The sequence below is a fragment of the Ovis aries genome, chromosome 14, assembly GCF_016772045.2.
Source record: "Ovis aries strain OAR_USU_Benz2616 breed Rambouillet chromosome 14, ARS-UI_Ramb_v3.0, whole genome shotgun sequence".
NCBI lineage: Eukaryota > Metazoa > Chordata > Mammalia > Artiodactyla > Bovidae > Ovis > Ovis aries.
Window position 1 is genome coordinate 35,028,106 of NC_056067.1, and position 11,900 is coordinate 35,040,005.

Below are 11,900 nucleotides of genomic sequence, written 5' to 3' on the forward strand. Positions count from 1 at the left end.
CCACATTTATACACTGGGGATGTGCCTTCTTACAGAAGCTCAGCCACTGAGATGCTTTCGGAACCTTGCCCAAACTTCTGCTCTGATCCTTGGCGGCCCATGGAGCTGTTCGGCCTTTGGAACCTTTCCCAGGTGGCAGGAGTGACTAGCTCAGAGGTAGGGAGTCTGAGTGCTGGAGACCCTAGAAATCTCTCTAAAAATGAAATGAGTAAAACTCTTCCAGCAGAACTAGAGGTCCTGGGCTACCTGGGAGGGGAAGGGTCCCTGCTTGTGTATATTTCAAGGCTCATGTATATTGAATTTGACATTGCCCAGTGCCTACAGGCCAGAAGGAAGGGCACACTGGTAGTGCTATGTTGGAGGTGAGTCTGCTTCTTGCTCACTGCAGCTGGAGGGTTCTCTAGGCAGCCCGCCTGCAGAGCGTGGGTCCCCTAGGGCTCTGCTTCTGAGTACAGCATGGTGTATCCCTGCCCTGGGCATCCAAATTCACACCTGACTCCTTTCCCTCCCCTTGCTGGTCAGCAGGCCCCACAGTCACTCTCACAGTGGGGAGAGGGAGGAGAAATTCTTGGGCTGGTTTCCAGGCCAAAAAAAATATGAGTTTGGGGGATAAACAGTTCATTCCACTCTTGATAGACCTCCAGGAAGTGCAGACAAACAGCAGCTGCTGACAGAGGAATGAAAAGAGAGACTTTAGCCTTTTTTTTTTTTTTTCTTTCTTTTTTTAGCTATTCTGCGGGGACCAGATGTCTAGACAGGCTGTTTTGACCTAGAGGAGGTAGGCACCATTATTGTAGAAGATTAGCCAGGCAACAATGTTTCTGTAACGTTCAGCTTCAGTCCTTAAACAGGCTGGCACTGGTGGCCATGGCCTTGAGGTGACCATATAAAGCTGATTATGGAAATACACACACATGTACATTCTTATATACTTGGGGGCATGGGACTACTCACACCCAAGCAGCAAGCAGATTTTAGCCAACAAGGTGATGTGTTGTTCCCTTAATCTCACCCAAGGCATCTTCATGCCCTGTCCCCACCAGGGGGAAACGAGCACACTAGCAAAGTCTTGTCCTCTAGGATCCCTCCCGGACACAGGGACAGTTTGGGGGCAGAGGTTGTGACAAAAGTTTCCCAGGTGCTGCCGACAATGGGCGGAAGTGAAAAGAGGATGGAGGCAGAGAAGCCCAGGGCCTGGCTCCAGAGCTGACCTGAATGTCATCCATGATACCCTCTACTCTCTGCCCACCCCTCCTCTTTCAGGGCATCTTCAAGTTCTGCTGATTCAACCTCCAAACAGCTTCCGGGTATGTCTCCTTTCCATGCCCACCGTTCCTTTCCCAGTACAGGTCATTTTCATCTCTCACCTCCTTCTGGTCTCCCCATCGCCAGTTCATTTCCCACAGAGCAGGCATACCCTGTCTCTCTTTGAAAAATCTGGTGCCATCCTCCTGCCCAAAGTTTTTCTGTGGCTTCTTGTTGCTCCTAAACCTTGTATTCCTTTATTTGGCTTTCAAGTCCTGGGGAGTCTGCCCTCACCTGCTTCTCCAGTTTCAACAAATAACACAAACCTCTAAGATCTCCTGGAGAAGGAAATGGCAGTCCACTCCAGTATTCTTGCCTGGAAAATCCCATGGACAGAGGAGCCTGGCGTGCTACTGTCCACAGGGTCCCAAGAGTCGGACATATCTTAGCGACTAAACCACCACCACCACCGCTCTGCCCCCTATTTTCTGGCCACACCAGCCATGATGCCCCTCAGCCTCTAAATGGTGGCGCTGTTGAGGCAGGGCCAGGGGAGGAAATCTTGCCATCAGGAAGGGCTGAACATACCATGGAGAACTCTGCTAAATCCAAACCCTCTTTGGCAACTTACCCTCTCTAAAAACAGGGGCATGAGTGAACCTCTCAGACTGCTTAGGTTCAGGTTTTGCTGGGACCTCTCCCTCTTCCTCCCCACCCCACCCTGCCCCAGCAGTCAGAAGTGGTTGCCCCTTGTTGGAGCTGGCAAGTGAACTCAGTAAGGCCACGACCACCACATTCTGGCACCTGGCACCACACTTGAGCACAGCAAGCACTTGACCAGCATCCAGTGAAGAGTGAGTTGACTGGGAGCATGGGAGGCTGCTGCCTTCCCTTCCTTCCCAGAACACGGAGATGTGACAGCCAGTGGCAGTGCATCCAGGGAGCCAGAGTTACTGTGTGCCCAGAGCTATGCTGCCGGTTAGTAGCCCATAGTACATTCAGTCTTCACGATGGCCCACGAGGTAGGTTTTTACCAGCCTCAGTTTTTTCTCTGATTGATATTTCTTTTTTGTTTTAAAATTGAATTATAGTTGATTTGGGCTTCCCTGGTGGCTCAGATGGTAAAGAATCTGCCTGCAATACAAGAGCCCCAGGTTTGATCTCCTTGGCTCAGGAAGATCCCCTGGAGAAGGGAATGGCTACCCACTCCGGTATTCTTGCCTGGAGGATTCCATGGACAGAGGAGCCTGGCAGCTATAGTCCATGGGGTCGCAAAGAGTCAGACACAACTGAGCGACTAACACTTTCACTTTTTCACTATGGTTGATTTACAGAGTTGTGTCGTTTCAGGTTACAGCAAGGTGATTCAGCCACACATGCACACACAGATATGTGTGTGTGTATATATTTTTCCTTTTTCAGATTCTTTTCCTTTATGTGTTGGTGTGATGTTTAGTCACTAAGTTGTGTCTGACTCTTTTGTGACCCCATGGACTGTAACCTGCCAGGCTTCTCTGTCCATGGGATTTCCTAGGGAAGAATACTGGAGTGGGTTGCCATATCCTTCTCCAGGGGATCTTCCTGACCCAGGGATGGAACCTGCATCTCCTGCATTGGCAGGCAGGTTCTTTACTCCTGAGCCGCGAGGGAAGCCTCTTTTCACTTCGAGTTTATTACAAAATACTGAATATTGTTCCCTGTGCTATACAGTATGTCCTTGTTAGTTGTGTTTTATATACAGTAGTGTGTATATGTTAATCCCAAGCTCCTTATTTATCCCCATGCCTCCCATTTGGGGGAAGCTTGTAAGGACAATGGAATTAAGATTCTATGAAGGAGAAATATCCTTAGTCTTCTGTTGTCTGGGCTCTGGGACCCCAAGCCAGACCTACTCAGACTTTGTCTCTTTTAGCTCATCCTCTGAGTGTGCTCCAGGCCCTGACAGGCCAGAGCTCTGAAGAATGACAGGCAGCTGTTTGGTCAAGTCTGCCATGTCTGACTGCATACCTCCTGTTCACCGCTGCCGGGCTCACCAGGGTTGACTCTTGTCTTCAGTGAGGAAAGTTCATGGTTCATAAGGCAGGCACCTGGGGAAGCCAGCAGTGGTAGGCAGAGTAGCCCACTGGCCCTGGAGTAGAACCTACCTGCCTTAAACCTGTCTGAGAAGGACAGGTGTGGGGAGACCAGCTGCTGGGCAGGCACATGATCGCAGTAGTGCCCTCCTGGCAAGTCAGATAGTTCTTTGGATGTCTCGACTTCCAGCTGCTCCCTCTCTTGAGGGGAATGCCTTCCATTCATCTCTTTGTCCTGATATCCTTTGCTGATTACCTGCCGGTGCTGGCCTTTTGCTGAGGTGTGCAGTGAGAGGGCTGGACGAGTCTCCAGTGATCAATCACATGTGCTGGCATAACACACAGAAGAGTTGGCTATGGGGGCTCGGGGAACAGCCCCGAGCAAGCAATCGTTTGCTCGACAACACACGTGATTGCTCATTTAGCCTCGAGTTCAGACTTGTCTCTTTCCTGCTCATCTCTGAGGCCTGTCAGACCTGTCCTCCACAACACCGTGCTGCACATAGCACGCCCTGCCCCAGACCCGCCCGCCCCGCTCCCTGCTTTCATACGGGGTGCTTGCCCTCCTCTGCCTGACTTCCAGGGCTTGCCAAACTAGCTCACCCTGTGAAGCTGACCACCTGAGTCCTCACTGATTCCAAATCTGGCTGAGCATAGGCTCCATCTGAGAAGTTTTTATTTCTTTTTACCTAGTAGGGAAAATGTTCAAACATATGAAAAAGTAGAGAGAAGAGTATATTGAACCCCTTTGTACCCATTGCTTAGCGTCCACAGTTATCAACTAATGCCCTATCTTATTTCATTTATACCTTACCCATCCACTTTTGCAGAATATTTTAAAGCAAATCAGACATTTATTTCATCCACATTTAAGGTTGCATCGCTAAAAGACAGGTGTGTTAGTCACTCAGTCATGTCTGACTCTTTGTGACCCCAAGGACTCTAGCCCACTAGGCTCTTCTGTCCATGAGATTCTCCAGGCAAGAAAACTGGAGTGGTTGCCAGTTTCTTCTCCAGCAGAACTTCCTGAGGGGCTCTTTTTAAAAGTCAGATCCTGGCAAAGGATCTAAATAGACATTTTCCTGAAGAAGACATACAGATGGCCAAGAGGTATATGAAAATGTGCTGAGCCTCACTAACCTTCGGGGAAATGCAAATCAAAACCACAATGACTTGTCACCTCACACCTGTTAGGATGGCTGTTATCAAAAAAAGAAAACAATTGTTGGAGAGGACCTGAAGAGAAGGGAACCCTTCCTTGCACACTGTTGGTGGGAATTAAATTGGTGCAATCACTATGGAAAATATTTTGAAGGTTCCTCAAAAAAATTAAAAATAAGACTATCAGATGATTTAGCAATTCCATTTCTGGGCATTTGTCCAAAGGTAACAAAAACACTAACTCAAGATATATGCACCCCCATGTTCACTGCAACATTATTTACAATAACCAAATATGGAAGCCACCTAAGTGTCCATCATGGATGAGTGGATAAAGAAGATGTGGAATGGGGGTTCAGGATGGGGAATACATGTACATCCATGGCTGATTCATGTGAATGTATGGCAAAAACCACCATAATATTGTAAAGTAATTAGCCTCCAATTAAAAGAAATTTTAAAAGTAGCTAAAAAAAAAAAAAGATGTGGTATATACATCTGATTCGCTGATGAGGAAGATGGGCCTGATATACAGGCCCAAACCCTGTAATCTTTCTTCTCTCCTAATATTCCCCTGCCCCAACTCTCCAGGATCAACTGTCCCCTTAACTGCTGAAAGAGGCGTTCTACCAGTAACATCCAGCAACTCACTGCCATGGCACACAGCAGTCAGAGTGGCCTTTCTAGCACCTGCATCAGATCACTTCACTCCCCTGCTCAAATCCTTTCTGCAACTTCCCATCACACTTAAGAGCCACACTCTTCAGTATGGCTGATGAGGCCTACTATGATCTGGCCTGTTCCTACTTCTCCAACCACATCTTTCATTCTCTTTCCTCCCTGGTCACACTGGCCCTTCTGCCGGTTCTAGTACAGGCCAGCCTCACTCCTACCTCAAGGTCTTTGTACTTGCCATGTCCTCCTTCAGAAATTCTCTTCCCAGCTCCTCACAGGATTCTTTCGCTCGCATCTCCACTGAAATGTCAGCTCCTCAAAGAAGCCTTCCCTTACTACCTAGTATAACATAGCAACCCCTCATCACTCTACCCCATTATCCTGTTCTACTTTTCTGTATAGCAATTATAATTACTTGAAATTATTGTTTGTATCTTCTTTTAGGTTGTGGGTGCCATGAGAAGAGGGTGTTCGATCATCTCACTCACTGAAACATCTCAAGCAACCAGCACAGCGGCTCGTATGTAACGGGTACATGTGTACTTGCTAAGTTGCTTCAGTCATGTCCGACTCTTTGCAGCCCAATGGACTGTAGCTCACCAGGCTCCTCTGTCTCCAGGCAGGAATACCAAAGTGGATTGCCATGCTCTCTTCCAGGGGATCTTCCAAAAAAAAAGGGGTCGAAACTGTATTTCTTAGGTCTCCTGCATTGGCAGGCAGGTTCTTTACCACTAGCACCACCTGGGTACTCAGTAAGTATTTGTTGAATAAATGGATCGACAGATGGAATGACATCTTCCCAGTCCTTCCTCTTTTCTCCTTAAACACACACACACACACACACACACACACACACACACAGGGAAGTACTCATCAGGCTCCACATTTCTTAAAGAACCTGCCTACATCCTGCCCCAATTTGCACAGGTGTCATTGCAGAAGCCTTATAGGTAGAAACTACCCCCAAGGGTCTTTTTAGAGGTAGAAGTTCTCAAAGGACCAGGAGCCCCCTGTGGGAATATACTTAAAGGAAACAGGGAGGTTTGGGACCTGGTCTTAGATAACTTGGATTTCAAGTCAGACACTATTACAGAAAAACATTTTATTGAGCAGTAAGGGATCCCGTTGGGGCCAGAAAGGGCTGGGAATAAAGGAGCATGTGAGCCTCGGGGAGGGGTTGCTGCCACTTGACTCTCCATCATGCTCTTGCTCCAGGGAGCAGGTCTTCCTGGGTCTCTTTATCCTGCCTCCTGATCCAAGGCAGGAGGCTTTTTGGGAAGTGGCGCATTGCTTCTTTCAGTTTGGAAAAGCCCAGCTCCCCTTGGTGTGTAGTGGTGGCAGCTGGCCAATGGCTCAGGCAGGAGCCTGTGTGGTAGACAGGGCCCCTGCAAAGGCTACTCCACACTTCTCTCTGCTCCTGGGTCCTCCTTGGCTCACAGTGTGCAGATTATTCTTTCTTCTGCTCACAAAGGGGCTCCTGAGAATTGAGCAGAGGAACATCAGGTTTTCTTCCAGGCCAGCTTCAGTCCTGGGATGTTCAGAGCAGACTCTCAACCCTGTTTCTGAGGTTCCTTGCTTATGGCCATTTAGTGTGGAAGGAGGCTCCTGGTTGAGGAAGGAAGGCTCAGACAGAATGGTGCAGGTTCTAATCTGTGGCAGTGGGGGTCACTGCAGGAAGCAGCATTTGCTGCCCTTAGGCAGTTAAACCATCGCCCTCTTTTCAGAGTGTGGCTCAGCTGGCAAGCTTCTGCGGGGTCAGCCTTCTGCCACCATGCTGCAGTCGCTGAATTCTGGGGCTGGAGCAACTGAGGTCTGTTATCCGACTCCTCCAGAGCTCGCTGTCTCTTGGGAGTGCGGCTGAGGACTGGCTTCTCTGCTTCCACCTTGGCTGGGGTGGCCACAGGAGCATCCCCATAGGCCCGGTAGCCACCGACCAGGCATGTGTCCCCATGCCAGCCTGCCTGTGTTTCTCCATGCCCTCGGTAGAGGACATGGCAGTGACCAGGTGTAGGAGGGAAAATGGGAGCCAGAGCTGCTGCAAAGAAAACAGTTGATCAGTTGCTTCTGCTGTACACAGTCTCCTGCCAGAATTGCCCCCTCTCACCTCTCTCCCAGTTTCTGGCTGAAGCCCTTTAGTCTGCTTGATATCCAAAACACAGCCTCTGCCCATCACCCCATGAGTCCCTAGAGAAGGAACATTGGCTGCCAAAGCAATTCCTAGAGCCTGTGACTGCAGCCGATGAGGAACTCTGATTGTCGTTTCCAGAGAAAACCTGAAAATAATTGCAATCAGGATCCCTTCCTTCTCTCCCTTCCACACCAGAGAAAACATTCCTTAAGGTCTGTCTTTAATGGAAATGCATTTCAAGTTTTGGGAAAAGGAGTCTAATTTGGTAAGAACCCCTCCCACCTCGGCAACCCCTCCTGGGCCCCATTTATATTGCCTGTTTCATCCACACTGAACTCTAGCCCTCTGATACTTTTATCTAGATTAGAAAATACTGAGGCAGAGTGACCAGGAGATTCAGAACCAGATTGTGGGTACCAAGTCTAGACTCGCATCAGCCTCCTGGGACACCATCTCCTCAGCCTCAGTCTTATTAGCATTTCATCACTCCCCTGGGTTCTTCTGGTCTTTCCCTCAATACCACACCACTGTTTCCCCCAGTATGCAGCAGCTCAGTCTGGAATGTGTCCTAGGGGACCCATGTAGATATCCCCATAACTGCACGAAGGTGCCTGGGCTTGAAGGTGCATTTCAAGAGCAGCCCTCTTCCTCAAACTGCTCCATTTATCATTTGCTGACAAAAATGCACTTGCCTCTTGCTAAGAGGCCAATCAGGAAAGGATCTGAATGGAAGCGTCCTGTAGCCCAAAGAGGAAGGCTATATTTAAAGACCAGGACCTTCCTGCTCACTTGCCCAGGGGTGACCTTTTGCTTATCCTCAGCAATGAGCACTGTGGGTCCCTGAAGGTGCCCAGGACACTCATTGGGAAAGTGCTGAGGTGTGTGTGTGGGCAAGCCCAAAAGGAACACGTGGTGGCCAGGTGAGGCTGTGTGTACACAACACCTCTTATACAGATGTCCAGTCTCAGCCTACCTGCTGTGTTGCCCTCCCAGGGGACAGAGGACAAGTTAGAGTGAATATAGAAGATTCGATCAGACATTCTCTCTTACACAGCCAAAGACTGCTATCTGGTAGAGGACTGGTAGGGAAGTTTCTCCGAGAGTAGCATGTTTGTGCAGTTACCCTGCCATGGAAACTGTGATAAGGGCTGTGAGGTCATCACTACCCAGTGAGGTCATATAAGGAACCTGTGACTTGAGGGGCAGGCTGCAGGCTCTTGGGGTTTTTTGGAGGAGAGCAGAGTTAAGGCAGAGAGGCACCTTGCCTGGCCCCTCACACCTGGGCCTCCCCACATGTGCCCTAGTCTAGTAGCCACCCTCTGGGGAGTATGCCTGTGGGCTGGCACAGCCCCTGGTGGCATGGGTGGGCAAGAGAAACCCACATTCTGAGATTGGCTTGAGAGGCAAAATTGACCTAAGAGACACTAGGCTGTATGGTACTAACCCAAAGAGAGACAGAGATTTGTGTGGACTGGGGAATTGGGGAAGGTTGCTTGGCAGTGGGCCTGAAGGCCTAGTGAGATATGGACCCATGGGGAAGAGTGGGGAGTCATACCAGTTTGAAAGAATAAAAGCAAAGACACACTCTTCTCGACCTTGTTCTACCCCAAATATAAATTAATAGCCCTCTCACATTTTTACAACTGCCAAGACTTAAAAGACCAAGAGGTTAAGGGGCCTACCCAAGGCTACACAGGCAGTGGAGTGGTTCTGCTCAATGGTAGGTTCATATCAGGGTCCAGATTTACAGCCAATAGGAATGTGAGGACAAGCTCATCCCAATTTAAAGTGACACCAAGAGATGTTAAAGGTGCAAAATGAGGGCCCTGATGACTTCACTAAGTGGGAGTGATAGACCCATTTTAACAGGAAATTCAAAACAAACTCATGACAAAATGACAACGTAAGCATTACACTCCCCTCTCCCTTAAAAGCAAAAATCATTATAATCCCCCTTCTCTCCACCATGAAAAGATGAGATAACAGGCTAAGTAGCAACCCAGGTGAAAAACATGGTTAACACCGTGAAGAGGTGTTACTAAGACAGTTTGATCCGACTCAAAGAAGGAAAGAGACAGCTCTGCCCTTAGCCTGATAAGGTTCACAGGAAGGAAAGTTTGGGGCAGCCTTTGGTAATGTGGCAATGTAAGATAACTGCCGGGAGCCAGCGTGAGGAATTCCACCCGTGACAAGGTCATGCGGCCGAGCTCTGATAGCAAGGCTAATCAGACCTCAGGTTTTCCCCCTGGAATTTCCTGAGCATCCACCCCCCAAAAATAAGAATCTGCCTGCTTTGCCACTCTTCTGACATTCTCTGGAAAAAGTCAATTCAGGGCTTTAGTCTTCTGCATTTGAGTGTTTCAATCCCAAAACCCCTCTGATGGGTTTCTAGCCTGCCTGCAGGACTTGTACAGCTGTGCATGTGATTGTTTGAGGCCTCCTGACCGCAGGAGGCACAGGAAGCTTGAAACATCCTAGGAATGTAGGGGCTTCCGAGGAGTCAAAATCACTAGAATAGGACTGATTAAAAGTTTCATTTGTTGAGCCAGTACTTGCTGCCAAATTTTCATATCCTTAAGTTTTAGATATAGTTGGTATATAGAAAAACAAGTAGTAGACCTGGTATTAGCAACATTAGATCTTTGAGTTAAGTACCTTCTTTGTTATAACCCACTGCACCTTTGTTCTATAGAGATGTAACTTTAATGCTTTAAGGAGATGCAGATTAAAGAAAAACACTTCAGGGGAAACGAAATTAACATTCATTAAGGAAGAGAGCCAAAAAGCCTTAACAAGCCTCCTGGCCAGAAGATAATGTAAATCACCTGAGACCTTTTGTATACAAAAAAGATATACAGAAAGGGTCAGGACTGCTGCCCCTGCGTGACTCTGTATCTTCCATTATGTAAAATTTAGGGTTATATATATAAACACCTTTTAAATAATAAAGTTGGAGGGGGTTTTTGCACAAGCCTGGCCTCCCCCGTGTTGATTCTTTCTCTTGCTCCCTCCCTCTCCTTTTCAGGCTGATCCCTTGGAACGTGGAGGCTCACTGTGTCTACTTACTTGTCCCGGCTTCTAAGATCCTAAGATCCGTAAGAGAGATCACCCAAGGTGGGGCACTCTCCGATATTCGAACGGGTGCCGGCGGCCTAACGTAGACGGTGCAAGCTCCTTGTCTGGAGCTTTATTGGTTTTCCACGTAACCCAAGTTAATCAGCCTCTTCTCTCCACTTAATTTTCTTACTACACTATTTCTTCCTAACCTAATCTTATATTAATAAATAAATAAGTTTTCCTCGCCGACTCCATCCACCCTTCGAATTCCCTGGATCCACTGTGGCTGGACCCCGGCAGATAACCTTCTTCAGGGGCTCCCTGTAGCTGACCTTAAGAAAGCAAAGATGGGACACCTGTTTACTGGGGCTGTTGCAGAGGGGATGTGCCCAGGAGGTGGAGACGTCTTGGGCTATTATTTGAGAGGTTGGGCCACTCTGGTTGCAAATCACAAAAACCTTCTGTCTACTCCTAAATTGCTTGAATTGGCGGGTGCACATTAGGACAGATGAAGTCAGGCCTAATTAGAGCAGACTGCCTTTGGGAATGCTAGAAGGTAAAATGTGAAGCGAAATGCTCTGTAGGTTTTTCATGGCAAGTAGGCCAGAATGAGACCACTGATTGTCCAAGGCTTCAGAGATTACTTGTCTGAGAGCATCCCTCTGGTGCGGTGGGGGTACCAATACCTTATAATAACTCGGCTGGGCACCTGGGGAAGGCAGAATACATGGTTTATTAACTTAAGAGGGTGGGAAACTCATCTGGGGATTCCACAAAACAACAAACACTTGTATGTGGATTTTTGGACCAACTCTCAGAAAACTTACGTAGCTCTGAAGTAGGGTTCAGGGATCTGTACTTTAAACAAGTTGCACCAAAGTGGTCCATGGATAGTTGACTAAATTATTGTCTATTTGGGTTTGCTTTTGAGAGTCAAAGTGGGCAATATTAAAAATTGCAGCAGGCATAGATGTAAACAAGGAATATTCAAGGCAAACAGAAATGTAGTTATTCTACATGTGAATCACATTTGAGAAAACTTAGCCTAGTGGTTAAAGAACACAACTCTTAGGACACAGACCAGATTCTGTCCTTATTTGTGTGATTTTGAGCAAGTTCTTTCATCTTTCTGACTGTTTCCTCATATGGGAAAGACTGTACATTTAGCACAATATTCTCTTTTGGCAAAGGTTGCTCTGAGCCCATTCCTGTTCTCTGCCAACTTAATCCTTTTCAGTGTGTGAGCAGTTTTAAGTTGTTTTCTTAAGTATTCTCTCTTTCAACCATTCCTTACTTTAGGCAAAGCTTATATAATGCTGCTAGGTTCTATAACGCTTATAGAACATAGGAGATAGTGAGCGGATGCTATAAGCTTATTTTGCCAGTTTTATAAAAACGTTTAACCTTTCCTCTTCCTCTGCAGCCAAGAGATGGGAAAGAAGGCAGAGGCTGGAAATGCACACTAAGGAATACTTCTGTGTCAGTCTGCCTTTTATTCTTCTGCCACTGCTTCCCAGAGAGATTTCACTAAGACAGCCTAAGCTTGCCATGGCCATTGTTCA

General features: G+C 47.7%; 1 long non-coding RNA gene across 2 annotated transcripts; it reads left to right on the forward strand.

Moving 5' to 3' along the window:
• The first annotated feature begins 33 nt into the window (after nucleotides 1-33).
• Nucleotides 34-10,587, forward strand: LOC132657743 (uncharacterized). 2 transcript variants are annotated; one of them, XR_009596310.1, is made up of 3 exons: nucleotides 34-156; nucleotides 5,598-5,673; nucleotides 10,307-10,587. It is a non-coding gene; the product is annotated as an uncharacterized LOC132657743 (long non-coding RNA). The 2 variants fall into 2 exon arrangements; XR_009596309.1 differs by lacking the exon at nucleotides 10,307-10,587 and having other exon boundaries at nucleotides 5,598-10,249.
• Nucleotides 10,588-11,900: the final 1,313 nt, after the last annotated feature.